Source organism: Amblyraja radiata, chromosome 1 (genome assembly GCF_010909765.2).
Source record: "Amblyraja radiata isolate CabotCenter1 chromosome 1, sAmbRad1.1.pri, whole genome shotgun sequence".
Classification (NCBI taxonomy): Eukaryota; Metazoa; Chordata; class Chondrichthyes; order Rajiformes; family Rajidae; genus Amblyraja; species Amblyraja radiata.
In genome coordinates, this window is record NC_045956.1 from 73771134 (window position 1) to 73797637 (window position 26504).

General features: G+C 44.2%; 1 protein-coding gene across 2 annotated transcripts in view; it reads left to right on the forward strand.

The window, feature by feature from the left end:
* Positions 1-2977: 2977 nt before the first annotated feature.
* The window catches only part of arhgap24 (Rho GTPase activating protein 24), a 472936-nt gene continuing 449409 nt past the window's right edge, over positions 2978-26504 (forward strand). Inside the window, exon 1 of one of the 2 annotated variants that reach the window (XM_033024174.1) lies at positions 2978-3407. The gene's annotated coding sequence lies outside the window, so the exon portion shown is untranslated. Of the gene's footprint in view, positions 3412-26504 lie in introns of both variants that reach the window. The other variant, XM_033024165.1, reaches the window with a different exon arrangement.

The window sequence follows — 26504 nt, forward strand, 5'->3', positions numbered from 1 at the left end:
TAGCTTTTAGTCTTGAGACACAAAATAAAAACAAAGCCAGCTTGTCTCTTTTTAGATTCAATGCTGCCAATGAAAAAGGCTCTTTGCTGTAGGTAATTCATCAACCCAGAAGCAGGAAATCAACCACAAGTGAAGAGCCAACAGTGGCACCTTAAAAAGAGTAAAATGAAACAGTAACATGGTCAGGAGTTAACTTGTTTGCAGAACTTATAGACTATCATGTCATAGCAGTAGAAGCTATTAAAGCTCAAAATAGAAGTTGTTGCAAAACTCCATTCAGTTTTCATTAACGGCAGCGAAAGAACCCTCCAAGTCACTGGAGCAAAAAACTGCAGGTGGTGGAAATCTGAAACAAGAACAAAGAATGAAGAAAGTGTTCAGCGGGTCTATTTCTCTCCTCAATGATACTGCTTAATCTGTTGAGAACTTCCTATAATCTCTGTTTCTGAAGCCTTCAAGTCACAGTGGCTGAATCCTGGCTTTCATTCCCTGTCTTTGTTGGACTGATACAGAAACTGACAGGAACAATGTAGGCAGATGAAAATAGCAATGGGGAGCAGTTACACAAGGGACTGCAGATGCTGGAATCTTGTGCAAAAAATAAACAACTGGATGAACTCGGCAGGTCAGGCTGCATCTGTGCAGGGAAATAGACAGACAATGTTTCAGGTCAGAAGCCCAGGTTTCTTGGATCATAGTTGGGCAGACAACAAACAAGGTGGTGAATGAAGCATTTCTGGTCTGGCAGGAGCTTTAGCCCCTTTATAGTTCTGTTTTTTCAGATGGAACAGAAGTTGATTTTGGCATCTTCTCAATTAAGGAGTTCTGTCGGTATCACATTCTGAATGGTGTAAAGTTCAATTAAAATGTTGTTGGTGTTTCTTTTTCCACATTATCATGAGTGACTGCATTCTTAATATTGCTGACGAAACCTGACAGTATGAGGGTATGACACTGATTTAATTTGTGAAACGGCTAACTAAATTTCCCACTTTAATTCCCTCTGCTAATCATAAATATCTCCTCTAAACATAATTAAGCTCCCACAAATGTCAAACATGACAATATTTTTGCTGACACTTAATTCACCTATCAGTCGAATGATGGAATATACTCCACTTGCCGAGCCTAATCCAGCTGCGACAACATCTCAGAAATTGGACACCATCCAGGAGAAAACAATCTGCCTGCTTGGCACCTCATCCACCACCTTAAGTACTTCCTTCCACTCCAGTACACCAAGGCTCCAAAATGTTGCTTATAGGTCACTCCATCACCTCCCAAAGCCAGAACCTCTATTATTTGAAATGTTGAAAGATACAGCATGGAAACGGGCCCTTCGGCCCATCGTACCCATGCCGACCATTGATCATCCATTCACACTAGTTCTATGTGTGGCCAATTAACCTACAAACCACACGTCTTTCAGATGTGGCAGTTCATAAGTAAGTGATAAGTTCATAAGTAATGGCAACAGAGCTAGGCCATTCGGCCCACACTACTTCCGTGTGGCAGCGCCTTGTGGCAGCGGCTCGACTGCAGTCTGTCCGTCTTTTCTTTCTTTTTGTCCCGTTAGGTGTGTTTTTGGTTTTATTATTTAGATGTGTATATGTGGGAGGATGGGGAGTGGGGAACTTTTTAATCTCTTCCCTGTACGGGGACCCGACCTTTTCCTTGTCGGGTCTCCGTTGTCGTTGGGCCTAACATCGTGGAGCCGGCGGCCTCACCAATCTGAGGGCTCCAGTCGTGGAGCCTGCAGACTCACCATCGCGGAGTTGGCCGAACTCGGAGCGATCTATCTTCGGACTGATCTATCTTTCCCTCTCAACCCCATTCTCCTGCCTTCTCCTCATGACCCCCTGACACCTGTACTAATCAATAATCTAACAATCCCTGATAAATTCATAAGTGATAGGAGTAGAATTGGACCATTCGGGAGGAAAGTGGAATTCCTGGAGGAAACCCAGGTTGTCACAGGGGGTACGTGCAAACTCCACACAGACAGCACCTGAGGTCAGGATTAAACCCGGGTTGCTGGCGCTGTGAGGCAGCAGCTCTGACAGTTCACATCTGCGCATTCTGGGCATATCATAGTGTGTAAGAAGGAACTCCAGATGCTGGTTTAAACCGAAGATAGACCCCAAAAAGCTGGTGTATCTCAGCGGCACAGACAGCATCTCTGGAGAGAACTCTTTCTCGACCCGAAACATCACCTATTCCGTAACATAAGATTGTTCCGATATGAACGGTCCTCGACCTGAAACACTAACTCTGTTTGTCTTTCCACTGTTCTATGCTTCACCTGCTAAGTGCTTCCAGCATTTTTGTTCATAATTTAAGATTTCTAGCATCTACCGTTTTTATTATTTTAAAAAGATGCATAAAAGATTGCGTTCAGTTGCAACCCCTTGTGGGCGCTTAGAAGTGGCCCGTTTGCGCTTTAAGAGAAATCTATTGGTAATCCCTTAGTTTTTAATTTGTCACGTGTTATTTAATCTGAACAGCAGACTCCGCATTGCTGCTAACATTTCTATTGCGATTTTGTTCCACTTTCATTCGAAGCATCTTTGATGCAGTAACAGCGAAGTTGAGCTGGAGTGCAGCAAGTCTGCGCAAGCTATCCTAGCACAGGATGGCACCGTGGAATCACACGCATCACCGTCGTCCCATCAACCATCCACTAACACAAGAGCTCTGATCAAATCCCCCCTACCCCGCGCCCAGTTTCACTGGGATATCCCAAACCTTGCTGACCCCAGCCTTCGGTCGGTGACAAACCGATAGCAGACAAACCAAACTCCGAAGTGGCAGCCGTAGAGCCGGCGAGGTGATCCTGAGACTGAGCAGCAGGCAAGGGGGGTGGATATGTTGTTTGTTCATCGTCCTCGGCACCGGCTGCCTGTTGCCCGTGAAACCTGAAACCAGAGGCAGGGAAGCTCAAGTCTGTCATTGCAGCCCTCGGCTGCTGCATACACACGCACACACACACACACACACACACACATATATGAGACAACAAACACACTGTGTCTGCCTCTCCCCGAGTAGGATCCCGCCGCGCCGCTCACTCTCTGCAAACGCTGGCACTTTACAAGTGAATGTCACCGGACTCCAGGGCTGCAATAAGGTAGCGGGCTAACAGCCCTTACACCCCCTCCCTCCCTCTCTTCACCTCACCCCCCTCCCCTCCCGGGACTCCGTCGTTGCAGATGGTCTGAACAGTCAGAAGAGAAGAGAAGGAAGAGGATAAAACTTTTCACTGAAGTGACAGCTTATTTTAGCTCTACTTCCTCTCTGGGCTAGTGCTTCTACCGCGGGGCCCATGGCTGTGAACTCCTCGGGTGTGTGAACAGTCCTCTCCACTTGGTTTCCCGCTCCCAGTTCTGACCTCTTCTCGTCGACCCCACCACGGTAGGTTAATATATATATATATATATATTTAAGGTGCTATTTCTGTGTGCCGGACAGTAAAGGTCGAGCCGGCCTTCGCTGCCACCAGGAAGCAGCTGGTTTGCGACGGCGGGGGCTGTCTATGTTCGATGCCATTGGGCTGCATCGCTGCTGCTGTAAATGAGTAATTGACTAAGTTAGATTAGTTCATCAGCTTCTGACCTACCTAATGGCTAATCATGACACAAATCCTTTGGGGACCATTCAGTGAGACTGCTAATCCCGCCGCTCTCCGTAAATGGTCCCTGATGTGGTGTTATACAGGTGTACCGGTGTTTTCCTGCAACGGGTGACCAACGGTTATTGGGGACGTATCTCATAATGTATTTCCTCCCCGCGGTGTTGAATATGTCACCACGGCGTCTCGTGTCACCGGCAACTACGTGGAACATTTTCTTGTTATCGGAATAAAATGCAGGAATCTTAAGGTTATGCAAGATGTGGTCAAAGCCCGATGCCGGGTCAGTGGAAGTGCTGGATTTGGATATAATTAACATAAGATAGTCACAAAATGCTGGAATAACTCAACGGGACAGGCGGCATCTCTAGCGAGAAGGAATGGGTGACTTTCGGGTCCTTTTTTAGATTGGGTCTGGACCCGAAGTGTTACCCATTCCTTCTCTCCAGAGATGCTGCCTGTCCCGTTGAGTTACTCCAGCATTTTGTGTCAAGCTTCGGTGTAACCAGCATCTGCAATTCCTTCCTACATATAATTAACAGTCTCGCAGGGAGCACACGAGGATCCCCTGAGAAGCATCCAGGCAATATTATTGAAAGTAACTTTGTCACGAACAGACACGAGATCCCACTGTCTGGTTGGCCCGAGCCACTGGTTTAATTTGTGGTTGGAAAATGTGAATGGCCTGCCCTGTGCTGTGAATAGGAGCTGCTGGCGTCTGGTTAAAACATTTACAGCCTCCACTGCTGTCGGCTTCATTCACATTTACCATTCACTAGCTGGAAGAAGGGAAACAAATGGAAAACCTGTGATTTTGCGGAGAGCATTGAACAGTACGGCACTGGAGCAGGCCCTTCGTCCCATAACGTGTGTGCCCAACATAATGCCAAGATAAAAATAATCTTATCTGTCTGCAAATGATCCTTATTCCCCCGTTCCCTGCATATCCATGTACCCATCTAAAACCTCTTAAAGCTACAATCGTTCCAGGCACCTACCACCCTCTATATAGAAAACTTGCCGCGCACTGCCCCCTTAAACATTGTCCCGCTCACGTTAACACCATGCCCTCTAGCCTTGGACATCCCATCCCTGGGAAAACAAATCTACCCTGACAAATTGTCAGATCTTTTGCTCTGCCACAGATTGTTCACTTGTGATCCACGCCCGAGCAATGACGATTTCCACCAAAGATAGTGAAATGATATTCAAATTGTACAACCTCAACACACAATCACACTTTGACAGCGTAAAGGACTTTTACAACAGGTTCACATTGTCGTCATATAATGATAAACCCGCCGACCTATATATGCAGCTATTGCACTGACCTTCTTCCCACAATAATAAATTCCTCCCACCCCCACCGTCCCGCACCATAAGAATACATATTTAAGCAGCTGGCTGGAGGCACGATAGGGGCAAGAATTTTGAAAGTTCTGCTTCTCACGGTAGCTTTGCTCGCTGCCGCAGCGCCTCATTTGTATTTCACTCTCCTGGGCGTTAACTCTCTTTTATTGCAGTTTGCTGCAGTTTCATTACTGTATTTGCTCTCCCAGTCACCGTGTTTAATCTGTGGCCCCACTGGTGTGCGTTCGCATCTACAGTGTAGCATGTTTGGCAATCAGAGGGCTGGCTCTGCCGATGGTGAGAGGGAAGGAATGTTCCCTGTCTCCTGGGGCTCAGGCTGGTGCTTCTGTTTAAACACCCAGCGCGCAGCAGCTGCATTGAATAGGAATGCTATTTTTCTACATAATATTCTACCAAGTGGCACTACCACAGTGCCAGGTCGCGGCCTGCACCTGACATCTCTGCTCATTCACTTGCCAAAAGGAGCCTTTAAATAGCAAGCAGAAAAAAAGTGCGGGATTGGTCGCAACACGTATGCTATTGGAGGAGCAGGAGTAGTGGTGGACTTCAACATAGAACATAGAACAGTACAGCACAGCAACAGGCCCTTCAGCCCACAATCTCTGTGCCAAACTTGATGCCAAGATAAATATTCTCATCTGGGTGGCACTGTGGCGCAGCAGTAGAATTGCTGTCTTTACAGCGCCAGAGACCTGGGCTCAAGTCAAGTGAAGTGAGTTTATTGTCATGTGTCCCAGATAGGACAATGACATTCTTGCTTGCTGCAGCACAACAGAATATTGTAGGCATAAATACAGATCAGATCAGTGTGCCCATATACCATAGAATATATATAAATACACACACATAAATAAACAGATAAAGTGCAATAGGCTGTTATAGTTCAGAGTTTGTTTGAAGTCGTGTTTAATAGTCTGATGGCTGTGGGGAAGTTACTATTCCTGAACCTGGATGTTGCAGATTTCAGGCTCCTGTATCTTCTACCTGGTGGCAGCAGAGAGATGAGTGCGTGGCCAGGATGGTGTGGGTCCTTGATGATGCTGCAGCCTTTTTGAGGCAGCGACTGCGATAGATCCCCTTGATGGTAGGGAGGTCAGAGCCGATGATGGACTGGGCAGTGGTTTCAACTTTTTCCAGCCTTTTCCGCTCCTGGACGCTCAGATTGCCGTACCAAGCCACGATGCAACCGGTCAGCATGCTCTCTACTGTGCACCTGTAGAAGTTCGAGAGAGTCCTCCTTGACATACCAACTCTCCGTATTCTTCTCAGGAAGTAGAGGTGCTGATGTGCTTTCTTTATGATTGCATCAGTGTACTGGGATCAGAGATGTGCACGCCCAGGAATTTGAAGCTCTTAACCCTCTCCATCATCGATCCGTTGATATAAACGGTACTCTGGGTCCACATCCTACTCCTTCCAAAGTCCACAATCAGTTCCTTGGTTTTGCTGGTGTTGAGAGCCAGGTTGTTGTGCTGGCACCATTTGGTCAATCGGTCGATCTCACTTTTATACTCTGACTCGTCCCCATCAGTGATATGTCCCACAACAGTGGTGTCGTCGGCGAACTTGATGATGGAGTTCGCACTATGTCCGGCTAAACAGTCATGAGTATAGAGTGAGTACCGCAAGGGGCTGAGCACGCAGCCTTGAGGTGCTGCCGTGCTGATTGTTATCGAGGATGACACATTTCCACCAATACGGACAGGCTGTGGTCTGTGAATGAGGAAGTCGTGGTTCTAATTGCAGAGGGATGCACAGAGACCCAGATCTGAGAGCTTGGTAACCAGCTTGTAGGGGATTATGGTATTAAATGCCGAGCTGTAGTCAATGAATAACAGCCTGACATATGATTTTTTGTTGTCCAAGTGGTCCAAAGCGGAGTGGAGAGCCAGTGAGATCGCATCCACCGTTGATCTGTTGTGGCGGTAAGCGAACTGCAGTGGGTCCAGGTTTTTGTCGATGTAGGAGTTGATTTGCGCCATGATCAACCTCAAAGCACTTCATCATCACAGTCGTTAGTGCCACTGGTCGATAGTCATTGGGGCACCTTGCTCTTCTTGGGCACCGGTATTATTGATGCCCTTTTAAAGCAGGTGGGATCCTGACTATGGGTGCTGTCTGTTCAGAGTTTGTACGTTCTCCCTGTGACCACGAGGGCTTTCTGCAGGCGCTCCAGTTTCCTCCCACACCCCAAAAAACGTATAGCTTTATCGGTTAATTGGCTTTGGTAAAGATTGTAAATTGTCCCCCGTGTGTTGGATAGTGCTAGTGTACAGGGATCGTTGGTGGGCATGGCTCGGTGGGCCGTCGGGCCTGTTCCCACGCTGCATCTCTAAAATAAACTAATCTGCCTGCACATAATCCATATCCCTCCATTCTCTGCATGTCCATGTACCCATCTGAAAGTCTCTCTAACACCTCAATTGCATCTGCCCGTACCACAACCCCAGGCATCGACTGTGTTGAAAAACTTGGGTTACACATCTTTAAACTTTGTGGTAAAGTGGCATCCACGACTAAAAATAACATCCATGAAGGGTTTTGGCCCGAAACGTCGCCTATTTCCTTCGCTCCATAGATGCTGCTGCACCCGCTGAGTTTCCCCAGCAATTTTGTGTACCTTCCATGGCTTAAAGATCCTTTGGCTTGCTGTTATTTTACTGGGCATTCCACTGCTCACTCATTAAAACTTCTGTAGGAGACAGGGACATCCTTTTCGAAATGAAAGGCCATGGTTTGATCATCCTGAGCCATCTGGTGAATCCTACAGTGAGAGGCCTTTGATTGTCAATCAGCAATTGACTGATCAAAGTCAGCAACAATGATCAAAGACAGGTGTGGCCCACAATGGTCCATTGTTGGCTGTAGGAAAGGTGATAACGAGTAACACAAACAGTGAAACTCAGCAGGACGACAGTGGAATTAGTACGTAGACTGGGGTGAAACCTTGCATTCCCTCTCTCCGTCCCTCTCCCTTTATGTATCTTTTCATATTTCTTTTTTCCCTCTCCACTGACAGTCCGAAAAAGGGTCTCGACCTGAAACGTCAGCCATTCCTTCTCTCCAGAGATGCAGCCTGATCCGCTGAGTTACTCCGGCTTTTTTTATTTATCTTCGGTGTAAACCAGCATATGCAGTTCCTTCCTACACAATCAGCAATTAACATTAGTTTGAGCAGAAGTCCTGTTAGTTTCAGCTTGGTTTATTATTGTTACGTGTGCTGAGGTACGGTGAAAAGTTTTGACAGGCCTACCAATTAAAAGAGGGTAAAGGTCCAAGATTCAAACCCTGCGTTTCCTTCAACGCCTTTCTCAGATGCAGCGCTGGTCTGCTGCTTACACTTTTCTAGAATCAGGCATGGTCAACTGGGTAAAAAATGTATAGGAGTACAAATTTAAAAAAAAGCTTTGATAAATATGGTGCATTCGTTTGATTCACAACCAAGTTCAGCTGGTCATAAAAATAAGGCAAATTAGATTCATTAAATTAATCTGCATTTATGGTTGAAACATCACCTAGTGACTATTTAATTCCAATTAACATTATCACATTCTGTAATTGCATTTATTCATTCAATAAGCATCAGACTTATTCCTATAAGTTCATGATAATGATACAGCAGTGTGAACAGGACATGGTAGCATGGAGTTAGAGGTGGGAAAACAAACTGGGGCCAGTTATAACCATGGAAAGCAAATATACCCAGAACAACTTTTAATAATAGTCAGAACACTGTACAGAGGATCAAAAATTAGTTCACGAAAAAGTTGTTGAGAATTCCGAAAATTCCAGAATAATCAACAAAAACTTAAGAGAATTTCTTTGTACATCGTACGTGTTATTCTCCATTGTTGCGCTTCAGGCACATTTGGAAAGAATGTTAATATATATTCACAACAAAAACAAAAGTCCTGAACATTTCAGTCCGTCTGGCAAAGAAAGATAGAAAGCAGTTGATAAGCACCCACACAGTCATCAAGTGACTGGAGAAGCATGTATTGTACAAAGGTTTTACAGACCAGCCTTTTCCGAAACCCTTTAATGGGCTTCTTTGCCTGTTTCACAATCAGTTGCCATTTCCCCTAATTTTATTTCCAGTAGCCTCCCAAAGGCCCATCAATATACAGAGGCAGGCAGCAATATACAGAGGCAATCTGTCCCCAAGTCTTTGTAAATGCTTGCCATGAGGAGGAGTGGAAGAATGACCTAGAATATGCTGTAAAGTCCAACATCCCTCCCTTTGTGTGCACAGATGCTGCCGGCTTTGACGACTTGTGGAGCACATTTGGGAATTAACAACCTTGCTTCAATAATGCATTGGGAATTTTACACCAGTGTGTTAGTTGACAACAGAATTATAACCCCACTGCCCCATTCCTTCAAGAACTCTGATAAGTGCATCTGGGTGTGACGGGATGCACAGAGTGGCAACCTTTGAGGATGTGAGAGGGCAACCTGACACTATATGTTGTGATAGCAATGTGCCTCCTACCATACCTATCATTACCAGCACTGGTAAAGTCTGCAGATTATATTGTGTAGGAAGGAACTGCAGATGCTGGTTTATACCGAAGTTGGACACAAAAAGCTGGAGTAACACAGCAGGTCATACATCATCTCTGGAGTAAAGGAATAGGTGATGTTTCCAGTCGAGACTTTTCTTCAGACTATATTGTATTCAGATTATATTGTTGGAACAATCTTATAAATGCTCATCCAAATTAAATATATAATAATAACTAAAAATCCTGCAGTAGCAGGGTTATTAGGTTGAAGAAACTACTCAAAAACATTTTTGATGTGTGCAGTACTGTACTTTGTGTAGTCACCCTGCTTGTAACATTTAGGCATCCTCCACTGTTCAACCTCACATTGGCACTTTGACATTATATTCACAATGTCTAACTGGGTAATCAGATTGTTTCAGCACAGTCATTCAACAGAGATGGCCATCTGTGAAAGCTATTTTCTAAATGAGTACTGAAGTGCAGATCTGCCTTTTGCAATTGAAATAAATGAAGTCATTAAATCACTTTTGGATTTATTCTTTTTCAAAACCAAAGGATTGACTGTATTTATTTGTGACCTTAAAGAAGGTATTATAAGATCCTGATGACCACAGAATACTGATTTTGGAAAAATTCCTGCCTCTGCTACACCCTTGCTAGATACAATACAGAACATAGAACAGTACAACACAGGAACAGGTCCTTTAGCCCACAATGTTTGTGCTGAACATGATTCCAAGACCAATTCTTATCTGCCTGCACGTAATTAATATCCTTACAATCTCTGCAATCTATATGTGCCTATCCAGAAGTCTCTGAAATGCCACTATCATATCTGTCTCCAGCACTACCCTTGCAGGACGTGGTAGGGACTCACTACCCTCTCTGTAAAAAAACTTGCCCAGCTCACCTCTGTTAAACTTGGCTCCTCACACTCTTCCCTCTAGTATTCGATTTTTCCATCATGGGAATAAGGTTCAGATTGTCTACCCTATCTTTGCCTCTCATGTGTATATACCTCTAACAGGTTTCTCCATGACCTCCTGCCTTCTACAGAAAACAATCCATCTATCCAAACTCTCCCTGTAGCTAAAATCCCCTACACCGGGCAGCACTCTGCTAAGCCTCCTTTGCATGCTTTCCAAAGCCTCCACATCCTTCCTGTAATGGGATGACCAAAACCTAACCAAAGTCCTATTAAACTAAATCATGACCTTTTGAATTTTATACTCAATGCCCATCCAATGAAGGCAAGCATACCATATGCCTTCTGTACCACTCTACTTGTGTTCCCACTTTCAGGGAATTATACAGCAGATGATTTTATTCTGATGGCCTTCTGTTCAAAGCGAGCATTGAGTACTTTGAGCTTGTCAGGGACGGATGCACTGTTGCCAGCGATGCTGCCAGACTTAACTTTGAACTCATTATAGCACGCAAGGCTTGCCACAATAGTTGATTATCCGTATAGTTATTCTGGGACTCTAGCTTGGAATTCCCTCTTGGCATCCTTGATGACTTTGCAAAGGCCATAAAAATTTGACGAACTCTATGGACTTGGTTTTCAGTTGGGAATAGACATCACGGTTTATCCATGTTCCCAGTGGCGATCTTCTTTGGCATGCATTCCTATGCACACTGACTGTTGACATCCGTGACGGCAATGGCATCGTTATTTAGATGGCCAGTGAGTCCTTTACTATCGACAGTCCACCATTTCAAAGCAGTTGCAAAGGATTCATCTGCTTCCTCAGATCAGCATTGCACCACTTTCTGTACCAGATCCTCCCACTTCTTGCTCTTCTTTCAGCCATGAAGCTGTTTCTGAGTCTGGAGGTTCGGGCGTAGAAAGCCGGCAGACGTTACAAGGCCTTCTACTCCCGAACCTCCAGACTCAGAAACAGCTTCATTCCCAGAGCTATAGCGGCTCTGAACTGGCTCTGCTGAGTGCCCCCCATCCCCCCTGGACTGTCTCCCTCAGATGGTCACGTCGCACAGTTTATTTATTTTTTATTTTTTTGATATCGGTTGGAAGCTGCATACCAAATCTCGTTGCACTGATGTGCAATGACAATAAAATATATTATTATTATTATTATTATTATTATTATTATTATTATTATTATTATTATTATTATTATTATTATTATTATTATTATTATTATTATTGTTATTGTTATTGTTATTGTTATTATTGTTATTGTTATTATTGTTATTGTTATTGTTATTATTGTTATTGTTATTGTTATTGTTATTGTTATTGTTATTGTTATTGTTATTGTTATTATTATTATTATTATTATTATTAATGTTTCTGTTATGGCTATAATATCCCGGTCCCCCAACCTAACCTCTCCTCTGCCTTGTCTCTCTGGGACAATCCTCATGGCCAATCTAGTTTAAACCCTCCTGAGTAGCACAAGCAAATCTCACTCCCAGGATATTGGTCCCCCTCCAGTTCACGTGTAATCCATCCCTCTTGTACTGGTCACTTCTGACCCAGAAGAGATCCCAATGATCTAAAAACTTGGATCACTATACCCTGTACTAACTCCTCAACTATGCATTCATTTGTCCTCTCTTATTCCTATCCCCCATGAGCATGTGGCAATGTGAGCAACCTAGCTATTACCACCCTCAAGACCTTGCTTTTCCCTGTACCTTGGTACACATGACAATAATAAGCCTAAATCTAAACCTAAACCTTTTTAATGAGAAAAGACTGAAGAAGGGTCTCGATCCGAAATGTCACCTATTCTTTTTCTCCAGCGATGCTGCCTGACCCGCTGAGTTACTCCAGCATTTAGTGTCTATCTTTGGTGTAAACCAGCATCTGCAGTTCCTTCCTAAACCTTTTTGACCTCTTTCCTAACTCCCTATATTCACTCCGCATGATCTCGTCCCTTTTCCTACCTATGTCATTGGGACTCTGGTTGTCTATCTTCCCATCTTTCCCCTTGAACCTTTATTGTATACATTGCTCAGAGCTTTTTGATATCAATAAGAGGAAATCAGACAAGCTTCTGTGTTAGTGATGCCCTCTGTCTGGGAAGACAAGATGGATTATCCACTCGGGGGAGACAAGAGCAAAGGATTCACACCCATCTTCAGGCAGAAGTCTCCCCCACCTATGTGCTGGGGTGCTTCATTATTGAAGCTGATCATGCATCACCTTCCCTCCAAGGACATTCCAACAATGTCCTTTCTTCATGAGTTCATCTTTCTTTATAAACATATCACACCTTCCACAATCAAAGCACTTATAAAGTGCAGCTGATCGGTTAATCATGTAAAATGGTTGATAAATAAAATTCATTTTTACCTGTAGATTATGTTGGTGACATGGTGCCATGCCGTACAAACTATTCTCAGAAGCATTGCTATCTCTAATGGCCTCCATTAACTTTTTATGGTGCCATAAATGTCAATGCTAAACTACCTATTAACACGATGTGAAAATTATGGAACCCCCATTTGGTTTTAAATCATTTGAGGAGAAAAGCCATCACTTCTAATAAATAGAAATAACGTTTGTGCTCAGTATTATAATTTCAGGACAGATTTCTGGACATACCCCTGCCCTTTCTGTGGTCGGACTGGTATTACAGTAATTAAATCTGTGCTTTGAAACGTGTTTTGTCTTCACATTGTCTCTATTTATAACACAATGAACATCACTGGATTTAGGTGCAGCCACGCGGGGAGCAGAGAGCTCCCTTTACAGCCGTGGAATGGAGCTGTGAAGGGGGGTGGGGGTGGGGTGTGAGGTTGAGGTCATTTGGGGAGCAGGGGTAGGGAAGAGTCTGTTGTCAAACATGGTGGAAAGCTCTGAACATGTTGAGAAGCAGCAATGAATTTCCCCACTTCTCTGTTCTCCCCTGTCTCTTGCCTTTGTTTGTATTAAGTGCCAGGGAAACACGTGGACTGATCAAATAGCAGAATGGTGTTAAGGCACTGACTGGCTTACTCTTGTTTTCCATTGAGCTAATTGTATTCAAGCGTCTGAAAGGACAGTTTACTTTGCAATATGGTTGGAAATAAAAACTATCAACTAAAGCTGCAGCTGTAAAAAAACTTGATGGAGTAACACTGGCTCAGATGACCAATAATGTAAATTCTCTGTGGGGTAAAACCAATTCCAGGAGGCAGAGGAGAAGGATGGTCCATAACTGAATTGCGTGGAGCTCCCAAATTTCAGGTCTGAATATACACCAGCACTCCAGAATTAACCTCAATAGTCGTGTGCTGAGAAAGAGAGTGTGACCAATGAACTCATGATTAGGGTCACACTCATAAAATTGTTAAATCAAAGTTATTTGTGTTCTATTTTATTTGCTATTTCTGGTTATTGAATCATAAATCTGTGGTATGTTATGAAGTGTTATTGTGCTATCTTTGTGCTGAATCAACGTAATAGATATGGGATTAAGGGAACGATGCTCTAAAACTAGCTTCTGAATCACCATTGTGTTGCCTGTATTATTGTTAGAGGACTATTACTTTGACGTTCTTACCTCAAATGCAAGAATTTTCATTATGCCTTTTTAGATGATTGATTGTGACCTTTGACTTCTGTTTTCAAAACAAAATGGATGACTTCAAAAGCATTGATGCCCTTTCTACACACAACCACCTCTGGTCTTCTTGGGCACTCCCTCAAGATTAAGGATGAATTAACAATTACTCCAGTTCCAAGGTTGTCATTTACACAGTGTATGAGCTCTGCATATATAAGTCTGTCATCACTGATGTCTGCTCAGGCATAGTCCCATACCAGGCCCACTATGACTTTTTAATCCATGGGAAACGTGTTACCGACTTGGACGGCATTTGATGCTATCCTTAGTTGCCCCACAGTTACGGGTGGGCCCCAATGAACCTTCTTTGTGTTGAAGGTAGTCCCAGAATAGTCATTTAAGGAGATCATCAGTATAAAATGTGGCTCAGGTAATCTTATGTGCTTGCTAACCGCTGAGTGTTTATTCTATCTACAGGATGATCTACTGTGTGAATGCTTAATTCACTGATATGTTAAAGTGAGCATATAAGCAATTCAAATGACTTATTCCATGCTTATCGTACACCTAAATTGAGAATGGTTTTGTTATTGTTTCTTTATTGCCACCTGTACTCGGATACGGTCTTGTGAAACAAAGGTTTGTGAAAATAGAGGTCCAGATAAATCATACATACATGAGTCCAATCATATCATACACAAGTACAAAAGGTAGTGCAAAAGGGAGAGTAAACAGAGTGCTGAATATGGCGTTATACTGTAGCTGCAGAGAAAGTGAAGGTAAAATAAACCCATGAGCACTGCAGCAAAGCGGATTGTAAGACTGCGGATACAACCTTAGCATCTGCGAGGTCAGTTCAAGAGTCTGATAACAGCAGGGAAGAAACTGTCCCCGAATCATGTTGCACGTGGTTTCAAGCTCGTGTACCTTATACCCGACGGGAGAGGGGAGTAGAGAGAATGACCCGAGTGTGAGTTTGTCCTCGATTATGTTGGCTGTTCCTCTTAGTCAGCGCAAAGTGCAGATGGCGTTGATGAGGGTGAGGCTGGTTTGTGTGATGGACTGGGCTAAGTCTACAACTCTCTGCGATTACGTGCAGTCTTCAGCAGAACGGTTGCCAAATCAAGCAGTGATGCATCTGGATATGATGCTTTCAATGCAATTTTTGCTGGCTATACATAAAAACAATGCTTATTCCATTGTATCCACAGATGATAATGCAATATCAATAATATCTTGAATGGAAAGTGGAGTGAAATTCTTCCTGCCAAAAATGGCTGTGCATGTGCAAGTGAAAATTGCTGAGTTATGCTGAGTGACTCCAGCACTTTGCATTTTCCATTTTCTTCAGAGATGCTGCCTGACCCCCTGCGTTACTCCAGCACATTGTGTCCTTTTTTGTAAACCAGCATCTGCAGTTTCTTTTTCCTATTTTTAGAGAGTTGCATTGTTTTGTTCCTCATATGTGGGTCACATTCTCTCATTGCGATACTTCATTGCTTTTCAACATAGGGTTCACTTGACTGATTTCTCTCTGCAGTCCTTCCCCAACCAAGTAATCACCACTTAGCAGTGACGTTTACCACATTCACATCACTTTTCTGCCAAATCCAATGTGTTGTACGCAGATCTTTTTTGAAACTGAAAACTACATTTGTTTTGTTTTTTTGCATCTATTTAATCTGTTTGGAAAGGCAAATTTGAATCATGTCAGATCATTTAAACATTCAACGGGATCGAAATAATAAATGACTCTTTTTTTCTCAAGTCATTGTTTATTGCACATGCTCCTTTAACAACCTGTAATGACATGCTCACTAATGCTCACTGAAATGGCAGCAGCTAGTCAAGGGGTCTTGTTCTTCCAGCCATCGATGACACATTATCCATCTGTTAAGGACTGGAAAGTGACAAATGTTACATTTCTGCTCAGGAAGGGAGAGGAGATAGGCTGCGAGCTATTGATTGACCAGGACCTGCATCGGTCAACAGAACATTGTTTGACACTAGAATGAGGAAAACAATAAACAAGCATCTAGAAGGGCAGGAACTGATGAAAGTTTGCCAATAATGGATTTGAGACCATACTAAAATACTTTTTTTCTCCAAGAGGATAATAGATGGGGTTGCAGTTTATGTAATTCGTGTGAAATTTCAGAAAGCACTGAAGTGACAGAACTGAGGGACATCATGGCAGAAAAGGAATCAGTGCCCTTCTTGATAGACAGGTGGCATTTCAGTGTGACAATACAGAAATATGCATTGAATACCAATTTTTACATTGCATTAGAAAAGTCTCTATGAGAAAATACAAACAATTACCAAAGTGTGGATACATAGATTAAAAAAATATTAACATGATTTCATCTAGATTTATAAAATGGATCAAATATAAATAGAAAGTGACCACAATGACTGTAAAAGAGGTCTCATATCTGGACATCATAGAAGTACTTTTCACATACAATGACCTGAACAAGTCAGTCTTTCTAAATTCTGCCGCTTCTCTGTCTTTGTGAAAGCCTGTCACCAGCCTAGCTCTTGGCTGGGAACTAGCAATGGAAAGTAGGGAATGAATGGATGTGGTGAGAGAACGTTTGCAATATAATTAACGCAGAGAGTTGTACTCCCCTATTTACTTTAGTGGAAGCAAGTTTTGGAAGCAGCGTATGCTGTGCATTTAATTAAGAATTAATTGCTTCACCGATGATATGAGAGAGCAATAACATCGGATTGACATACAAAGAAAAGGCGTTGTTGCTGTTGTTCCGTGTAAGTAAATGAACTAAGCTCACAAACTTTCATCTGGAAAATCAACTGAAGAAAGATCATTCTTGAAGCAAAATAGAGGAAGTCATTTTTTTTAAGAGTTATATTGGAATATGTTTTGGAATTATATTGATTTCAATAGGTTTAAATGCAGAGGTAAATCTGCTATTTTAGAAAATGAAGTGATTTCAGTGCTGAGGTGCTGAGATACTCTGGTGAATCTCGCAAAGTGTTGATGGTGCCAAGCATTGCTTGTCGGGAATCAGGTGAAAAGGTCGGATTTTTTCAAGGTCATTAAAAATGAATCAGCTATAAATCAGAAGCTCTGTGGATTTCAGGGCTTGAACTCTGGGCCCAATTCTCAGCACAAAGACAAAACTATCTTCATTGCCAAGAGCAGAGCCTTACAACATTTACCTGGCAATACCGAACAAAGTTTTGGGGGTAAGCTTAGCTCAGGAACAGCTTCATTCCTAGAGCTATAGCGGCTGAACCGGCCCTGCTGAGTGCCCCCCACCCCCATGGATTGTCTCCCTCGGATGGTCACGTCGCACAGACACATCTGCACTTTAGTCTGTTTGAACTGTTTTGACTATTTTATGGTTGTAATGTTCTTTTACAAACCATGTTCTCGGGGTATCTAAATCTTATTAGTTACTTAAGTTATGACATCGGATGGAAGCTGCATACCAAATCACGTTGCACTTATATGCAATTATTATTATTATTATTATTATTATTATTATTGAAAAGTCAAGTTGAGGTGAAGCCTCGGGCCGGCTTGGATTAGACCAGTGGTTCCCAACCTTTTTTTGGCCATGCCCCACCTAATCACCTCTAAAATCCTGATGCCCCCCCCCCCCATATTTTAGCACGAGCAGACAAAGAAATAATTCTCAGAAAATGTAATTTACTCAAAATAACATCTGAAAGATAAACTACATATGTTTACCTGATGCCCCTACTTAAAAATCAAATTGCCCCCCTGTGGGGCGTACACCCCACGTTGGGAACCACTGGATTAGACCCTCATTTCCTGTTCACTTGAAAAAATTAAGAACTGTATTAAAGAAAGCACACAGGCAAATTTCACACCAGCACAGTCCAAAAAGAAAGTTATCAATAGCATCAAGAACTGCAACTGTGCCTCTCACCTGCTCAGGAGTCCTCTGAGAAGGAAACAGATGGGGGTAAATTTGCCTTTGCTGTCCAATGCTACACTCGTGTAATAATAACAGCTGCAGGTTGTACTAACCTACTGGCATGTTATTCTGTTAGATTAACATCCAACCAACTAGGTTCAGAGGCTCACACTTACCCTCTAGATTAGGCTCAGAGCCACACTTCTGTTCCTTACCCTCATGCAGAGACTCTTTACTCTAACCTTTGCAGTTCTTTTCAATGCTGTTCTGCCCTCAGGCCAACCCGGGGCAAGCTTCTTCATCTCCAGTGTCGAGAATCCTGGAATAATGCCGCCAGCATTGTTGTTTTTTTTTCTCTACAAGAGTTGGGACATTTAGCTTTCCTTCCAGTCTTTGCTCATATGGTACCCCGACGTGGCGTCGAAGGACGAGAAGCCGAAGCAAAGAAGTGGAAGCCAAATAACCGAATGGAAACGAAGACGAAAAGCCAAATAACCAAAAGGGTGGGACTCCTAAAAGCAAACTCACCGAAAGGCCTCTATGCCGAAATGCCAACTCACCGAAAGGCGGCGTCGCCTGCAAGCCAACTCACCGAAAGGACAAATAACGGACATGACGTCGCTGGGGGAAGGGGGGGGGCGGGACGTCAGCGATTGGTCCAGACCCCCACATCACCGATTGGTCCAGACCCCCGCATCGCCACCCACTCCTTCTCTCCAGAGATGCTGCCTGTTCTGCGGAGTTACGCCAGCTTTTTGTGTCCATCTTCGGTTAAAACAGATTACAAATTACTTGCTTCTTTGAGCGCGGGAGCTTGTGTGCGTTACGCAGACAACCAGACGGTATTACTGTGTTTAAACAATTAAAAAAACATGCTTCTTGTTGTCGGGGAGGGTGGAGGAGAAAATTGTTCGTTGTCATGCACACTTGACATCGGCCCACCAGGGAATGTGTGTCCCCTTCTCATGTTTTAAAAGCGATTTACTATGGCTGCCAATGCCCCAAGCCATCTGTCCCCGCGGCCAGGGTGGGGGGTGAATCACTCGGTGTGGGTGTCCGGGGGGGGGGGGGGGGGGGTGAATCACCCTGGTGTGGGGGTTGAGGTCCAATGGTGGTGCATTTCAGTCAGTGACTCTGGGTAGGCGGAGGGACCAGCCTGTCCCGCACCTCTGCTCCACCCGGCCCACAGCCCGTCACAGTGCGGCCGCACGGGGGAGACGAGGCGGAGGGCGGCCGTGGCCGTGGGAGAATGGGGGCTGTCCTGAGGGATGCACTCCTTCGGCCGCTTACAACTTGGTGCTTGGGTTCAGAGTGTCCAGTCACCTATGGCTTGTGTGGGAAAATGACCCCCGCCCTCCCATCTCCATCGGCCAGTGATGTGATGGACGCGGGGGTCTGGACCAATCGCTGACAAGTCTGTTATTTGACTTTTCGGCAGAACGATCTTTCGGTGAGTTGGCTTGTAGGCGACGCAACCTTTCGGTGAGTTTGCGTTTCGGCGTAGCGGCCTTTCGGTAAGTTTGCTTTTCGGCGTCCCGCCCTATCGGTTAGTTCGTTTTTAGGCGTCCCGCCCTATCGGTTAGTTCGTTTTTAGGCGTCCCACCCTTTTGGTTAGTTGGCTTTTTGGTTTCGTATGCCTTCGGTTATTTAGCTTTTCGTCTTCGCTTCCGTTCGGTTATTTGGCTTCCACTTCTTTGCTTCGGCTTCTCGTCCTTCGACGCCACATCCGCACACGGATCATACAGGCTCATTGCATCTTCCATGTCAGTTGCTTAATTGTTTTTATTTTTCCTTCTTGCAATGTTTCACTTCTTCCCTCTCCCCATCCTTCATAAAACTGGTTCCATTCCAATATTTTTCTTTTCATTCCCTCATCATGCTGCCCTTTATGTTCTCCATGTGTCCCTTTGATTGCAGTCTGTTCATTCTCACCTTCTTAATCCATTTCTTTCAGCAGATGCAGTGTGCTAACACTTCCTCTGCCCTTGGAAGATGACATGACATCAGTTGTAATAGTAAGTGTAGCTCTCACCAGAGTATCTAATCAAGTACATGGACTCCATGATCCTGGAATTTCCACTGCAGGGCTTAAGTAACTGTTGATGGAATCCTGGGCAAAAGGCACTGGTAGACCCCAAAAGGTATCCACAGACACTGATAACTCCCAAAAGATATGTTGAAGTTTGCTGGAATTTAACTTTTGCCCTTGTGTTTACACACTAGAAAATCAATTCTTGGCATCCACCACATCCATGTGTTCAAATGCCCTGCTTCATCGGATAATGGTTCCCTCGTAGTTTCACATTCGGATCATTTGGCCTTTATTGTGAGAGGTTTAGAGTTTAACAATAGAAAAGTTTAATTGCAATTATTTAGGGTGTTGTTGAGGCCACACCCAGGTACTGTATGGAGTTTGGTACCCTCACTTACCTTTGCATTGGAGACAGTTCAGAGGAGATTCACCATGCTAATTCCTGGAAGTAGACCATAATGAAGTACGACGGGATAGATGTCAAGGTATTTCCAGTGGTGGAAGAATTTTGAATGAGGATAAATAGTTACAAGATAACGGGCCTGGGGTAGTGAGGGATTGGCATTCAAAACTGAGATGGATAGAAATCTCTTCCCGAGGAAGCGATTCTCTGGAATTCAGTATCCCAGAAAGTTGTGGAGGCTAAATCATTGTGTGTATTTAAAGATGTTGATACTATTTTGAATGATTGGGGAACATAGGGCTATGGGTATCTGGCACAGCAGGAGAGGAGTGATAGACACAATAAGCTGGAGTAACTCAGCGGGTCAGGCAGCATCTCTGGAGAAACAGGAATAGGTGATGATTTGGATCAAGTCCCTTCTTCAGACTGGGAGAGGAGTGATGCTAGGGGCAGATCAGCCATGATCATATTGATATTAAATGGTGGGCAGGTTTGAGGGCAAAAGTCACCTAAACGTGCTAATATTTTCTTGTGAGGTTCCTGTATTCCTATGAGGGTCCAAAATGATCCTCAACTTCTCTGGCTTATACACACAGGGTAAAGGGCCTGTCCCACTGTACGAGGTAATTCAAGAGTTCTCCCGAGTTTTCCCCTGATTCGAACTCGGAGAATATCCGTAGGAGTTTGTGGATGTCTCGTAGCAGCTCATACGAGTAAACAGTAGGTATTCAGGAAATCCGGTAAACTCGTGACGTTTTTTCAACACTGTGAAAAATGTCCATGAGTAAAAAAATACTCGTGATGAAAAAAATTGTTAATTTTTACTCATACGAGCCGCTACGAAACATCCACGAACTCCTACGGACCCGCTACGGACATTCTCCAAATTCGAATCAGGGGAAAACTTGGGAGAACTCTTGAATTACCTCGTACAGTGGGACAGGCCCTTAAGTCCCACTGCTATAAACAATAAAAACTCGGTGGGCGGCGCGACTCTCGTCAGCAGCGGCCTCTGCAGTCCGTCTGTGTTTTTATTATTTTTGACCCGGTGCGCGACCTTGCATCACCCGGCGTGGCTTTAATGGCCGCAGGACAATCGCCATCACCAGCCGGGGGCTTTGACTTTGACTCTGACTCTGACATCGGGGGGGAGAGTGCAGTGGAGAGATACGTTTTTTTGCCTTCCATGACAGCGATGTGATGGATGTTTGTGTAAACTGTGTTGTGTCTCGGGTCTTTTGTTTTGTAATGTATGGCTGCAGAAACGACATTTTGTTTGGACCTCAAGGGGTCCAAATGACAATAAATTGAATTGTATTGTAAGTGTTCAAAGACAAACCAGATTTACTCAAATTACTTTCCGATCACAACTTGCAGTTAGCTACAGGAGCTGCTCTTTCTTTAAATAATTTACCTCTTGTTTCTATCATGTGGGTCCTTATTCAGTCATGTTATAAAGTTATTTCCGAGCTATTCACAAACCTGCAATATTATCATCCTCTATTTTTTCATCACCTGCTCCCCTGAATTGCTGCTGACCATTGTTGGAGTGTGCTGAATGGCATTAGTTTTCTGTGTCAAATTGTATTCAACAATCCTACTGTGAGATATCATTGGATATTTGGTGACATTAAAGATGATCTAAAGATTGTTGCTGACCACAGATGTGATGACCGTTGCCTCACAGGCTCAGCATTTAATATCTTTTTGACAGATCCTGTTCTTCTCAGAGGACCTATTACCCCTTGCCTACTCTCATCTGCCGATAGACTTTAAACTTTAGATTTTAGAGATACAGCGTGTAAACAGGTCTTTCGGCCCACCAACCAATCAATCCTACACACTCGGGACAAGTTACAATTTTTTTTACAGAAATCAATTAAGCTATAAACCTGTAGGTCATTGGAGTGCGGAGGAAACTGGAGCGCCCGGAGAAAACCCACGTGGTCATAGGGAGAATCTACAAACTCCATACAGACAGCACCCGTAGTCACGGTTTAACCTGGGTCTCTGGCACTGTAAGGCAGCAACTCTATTACTGTGCCACAGTGCCAACCCGAATACCAAAACCTGGAATTTGTCCTCTAGCTTTTGAGATTTTTCAAGCAGATTCTTCTGGCTGCAGCTTATTGAGGGTAGAATTTATACCTGCAATGGCCTGCACACTCCTACTCTTTCAAGTCCTTATTTCAATTCTCCAGATTTTGTTATATTCAGCAAGCATTTCCCGGTGGCACAGACGTCATTCAGTTGTTCATTGCTAGCATCTGTTTTGTCTCTTCAAGCTTCCCTGTAAATGTCCTCGGAATGATATTGCATGTTGCATCACTGTCAACCCAGACATGCATCGTACTCTGCTTCTATTTCCAAAGTCACAAAAAACACATTAAGTTAACCTCCTCTACTGTGTTCACTTATTCCAATTTATTTCTGCTTGAGATAAATATCATGATTTTTATCTCATCATATTCTCTCTCTAGGACTACAGTCGGCTTTGCAACTGGCCTTGATCCTTTACTGGTAGTCTTTCTATTTGTCTACCTCCTACGGTGATTAAAAAAGTGCTCATCTATATTACTCTATCTATCTATATTACTAAAAGTCTGATCTTGATCGCTTTTGGCTTGTTGTGCTGTGATTTCCGAGAGAACGCCGCCACCTACAACCCTCATTTTTGGCCACCACTCTCAGAGCCCCCCTCCGCCTTCCGGGACTGGAGGATTTTTTCCATCGATTAAAAATCAGAGCGATATTAATGTTTTAAAATAATTTGCCATTCTCTCTGCTGCCCCTGCTGGAGGGAGGGGGAGGGACTATAAAACCAGGTAGTGGTGTGCCTCATTCAGTCTGCAAGATGGAGGAAGCCAGAGGGTCACGTCTCTCTGAGCTCTGAAAAACACTGAACACATGTCTACTCAACTGTGAGTGCCCTTAATGTTGTTTTAAAAATGAAAATATGGTTGGTTTGAGGTAAAAAGGCACTGCCTGCAAATGGTGGTTTGGGGGTTTGGGTTGAAGTAAAAAGGCACTGCCTGCAAATGGTTGCTTGGGGGTTTGGGTTGAAGTGAAAAGGCACTGCCTGCAAATGGTTGCTTGGGGGGGTTTGGGTTGAAGTGAAAAGGCACTGCCTGCAAATGCTTGTTTGTCTAAACTTGACAACTTCCACTTTGCACTATATTGATTTTAGATAAAACGCTACCACTTACGGCTGTGATTTTTGGCCATCTTACTCAGTCCCCCTCCGCTCATCAGGTGCAGAGGATTCTTCCCATCAATGAAAAACAAAAGTGGTATTAGTGTTTAAAAAATGTTGAGAATCTCTCTCCTGTCAATCACGCCATGAAGGCCACACCTTTTCCGGTGGGAGGGGGAGGGATTATAAAACCCGGAAGTGTGGGTGTGGCTCAGTCTCTGCATGATGGAGGAGGGAGAGGTCACGACTCTGTCTGAGCTGTGAATCAACTGAACACACTGAATGTCTACTGAACTGTGAGCATGGTGTTTTGTGTGGTTTTATTGGGGGTTTTATGGTAGTTTTACCCTGCATGAAATGGTATGAAACTGCATTTGAATGTGGTGTCGTTGCACCCTGCATGAAATGTTATGAAACTACATTTGAATTTGGTGGCCTTGCACCCTCCTTGAAATGGTATGAAACTGCACTTGAATTTGGTGGCCTTGCACCCTGCTTGAAGTGGTTGGAAACTGCACTTGAATTCGGTGGCCTTGCACCCTGCTTGAAGTGGTATGAAACTGCACTTGAAATTTGTGGTCTTGCTTGAAATGGTAGAAAAATGGATTTGAATTTGGTGGCCTTGCACTCTGCTTCAAATGGAATTTCAAGCAATAGCCGTGAGTGAGCTGCCAGCACATCAGGCTTGATAGACTGAGCTGCCACCCCAAGAATCAATTTGGCCCACAATGTCCATACTAGCCCTCTGGAGACCAGTAGTCCCTGCAGCCAACAACATCCATACTAACGCTCCAGAAAGCCCCCCCCCCCCCCACCCCACTGGCCACCAATATTGGAATTGGTGGAGAGGTGGAATATTGTGTCGGGGGACCAGCCCTCCCGTGTGAACATGGGACCCAACGGGTCCCACTTAGTCTAGTCCATTATATAAATCAGTATTTGAAATGAGAACATGATCCACAAACTCATTTCCCGCACCTTGGGAAAGTGCCCGACAGTTCTGTGATTTGTTTGGAAACAGGACTTGGCGACCTTGATGAACAGAAGTGGTGGGACGACTGCTGGACGGTGCATTTGTGGTGGCTGTGGGTTGTGGTGTTGAGGGTCGTGGTGTTGAGGGGGTGGCTGCTGGAAGCTGTTCAGCAGCTGGGTGAGCGAGCAGATCGGGTTCAGCTTGTTGCAGCTACCCGGAACAGTGGTGGAAGGAGCTGACAGCATCGTACTGGGCCAGGCTAAACCCTACTTCATTAATCCAGTATCGCCATGGCACCGGGCCTTAAAGTGAGAAGATAAGAAATTACATATCTCCTTGGGCCAAGATCGGACTTTTCAGTGACTTGAAAGTTGCAAGATGGTGCCAGAACATGGCGATTCTCTACATGCAGCTCCAGAAGAGGATTTGTTGTGTAGTATAATTTGACTGGATAGCTTGCAGAACAAGGATTTCACTGTATCTCTCTGCACATGACAATGACTATGACTAAACTAAACTAAACTAAACTATACTAAACATATTAGTTTCCATCTCAGAAGGCTAACATAATACCATTTAATTCTGATTGAGAACTGATTTAAAGGTGAAACATGACTAAATATAATCTGAATGTATTGTCTAAAAGGTGGAGGGTTGGTCAATGATTGTATTGAAAACAGCGCTTGATATAAGATAACTATTGACATTGCTATTGAATAGTGCAAGCTCATCAATAACGTACTGATGCTCAGTTTGGCTTTCACCATTACCACTCGGCTCCAGAGCTCATTGTGGCCTCGGTTGAAACATGGGTAAAATAATTCAGTTACGGAAATGGCGTGACAGTGTCATCAAAGTGGCATTTGACAGTGGAATCAAGGTCCCCGCAGAAGCTGAATCTGTGGGTATCAAGTGGAAAATGTGTCAATTATTCAGTCATATCTCGCGTTAAGGATAATGGATGTGGTTGTAATTGTGCTAGACAAAGAACTATGTGGATTGTCACCTTGTCGTGGTGGAGAAGCTTGTGTGGACCTGAGATCCTGAGAGCGATGCCCTCTGGAGCTATGCTCCTGGTAGGGCCACTCTTGGCGGTATGGTCGAGGGAAAGGTCTCTGACAAAGAGCAATCCAACCAAGACCTCAACGGTGGAACAGGCGGAGGAGGATGATGAGCGTCACAACGGCTGGGAAGGCGGATGAAGGCTGCAGCAGAAAAGGATCTCCAGTTATCTTGTACTCCATGGCACTCGATCCTGACCCAGATCTGTCAAGGACCGTGGGGTGGTTGTCTGTGCACCAGTCTCCCCACGTTAAACAAAGTCACGTACAGGCGTCCTCCATATAGGGAATAGCACCCTGGAGACACCCATGGTCAGCCATGACTGAAGGGGACCAAAGAAAGCCAGGGAACATAATTGCAGGAGTTCCCCTGAATTTAATGGCGGCACTAAGGTGCGTGGGAGAGTTGCTGCCTTACGAGCCAGATATCCGTGTTTGATCCTAACATTGGGTGCTGTCTGTATGGAGTTTGTATGTTCTCCCTATGACCATGTGGGTTTTCTGTGGGTGCTCTGGTTTCCTCCCACGCTCCAAAGATGTACAGGTTTGTAGGTTAATTGGCTCTGGTAAGTAGTAAATTGTCCCGTGTGTAGGATAGTACTAGTGCAGTGATTGCTGATGGTGTGAATGTGGTGGGCTGAAGGGCCTGTTTCCATGCTGTATCTTTATAGTCTAAACTCGAAAGGAATGTCCTGGGCCCAAACACCTTCAGCTGTATCAATGGTCTTCCTCCTATTGCAATGTCAGCAGCTCTGCCTACCCTTTTGTGGAAGGTGCGACCTGTACAAAAAGGATGGGTTGCACTTGAACCTGAGGGGGACCGATATCCTGGCGGGGAGATCTGCAAAGGCTACTGGGGAGACTTTAAACTAGAATGGTTGGGGGGAGGGACTCAAATAGAGAAAGC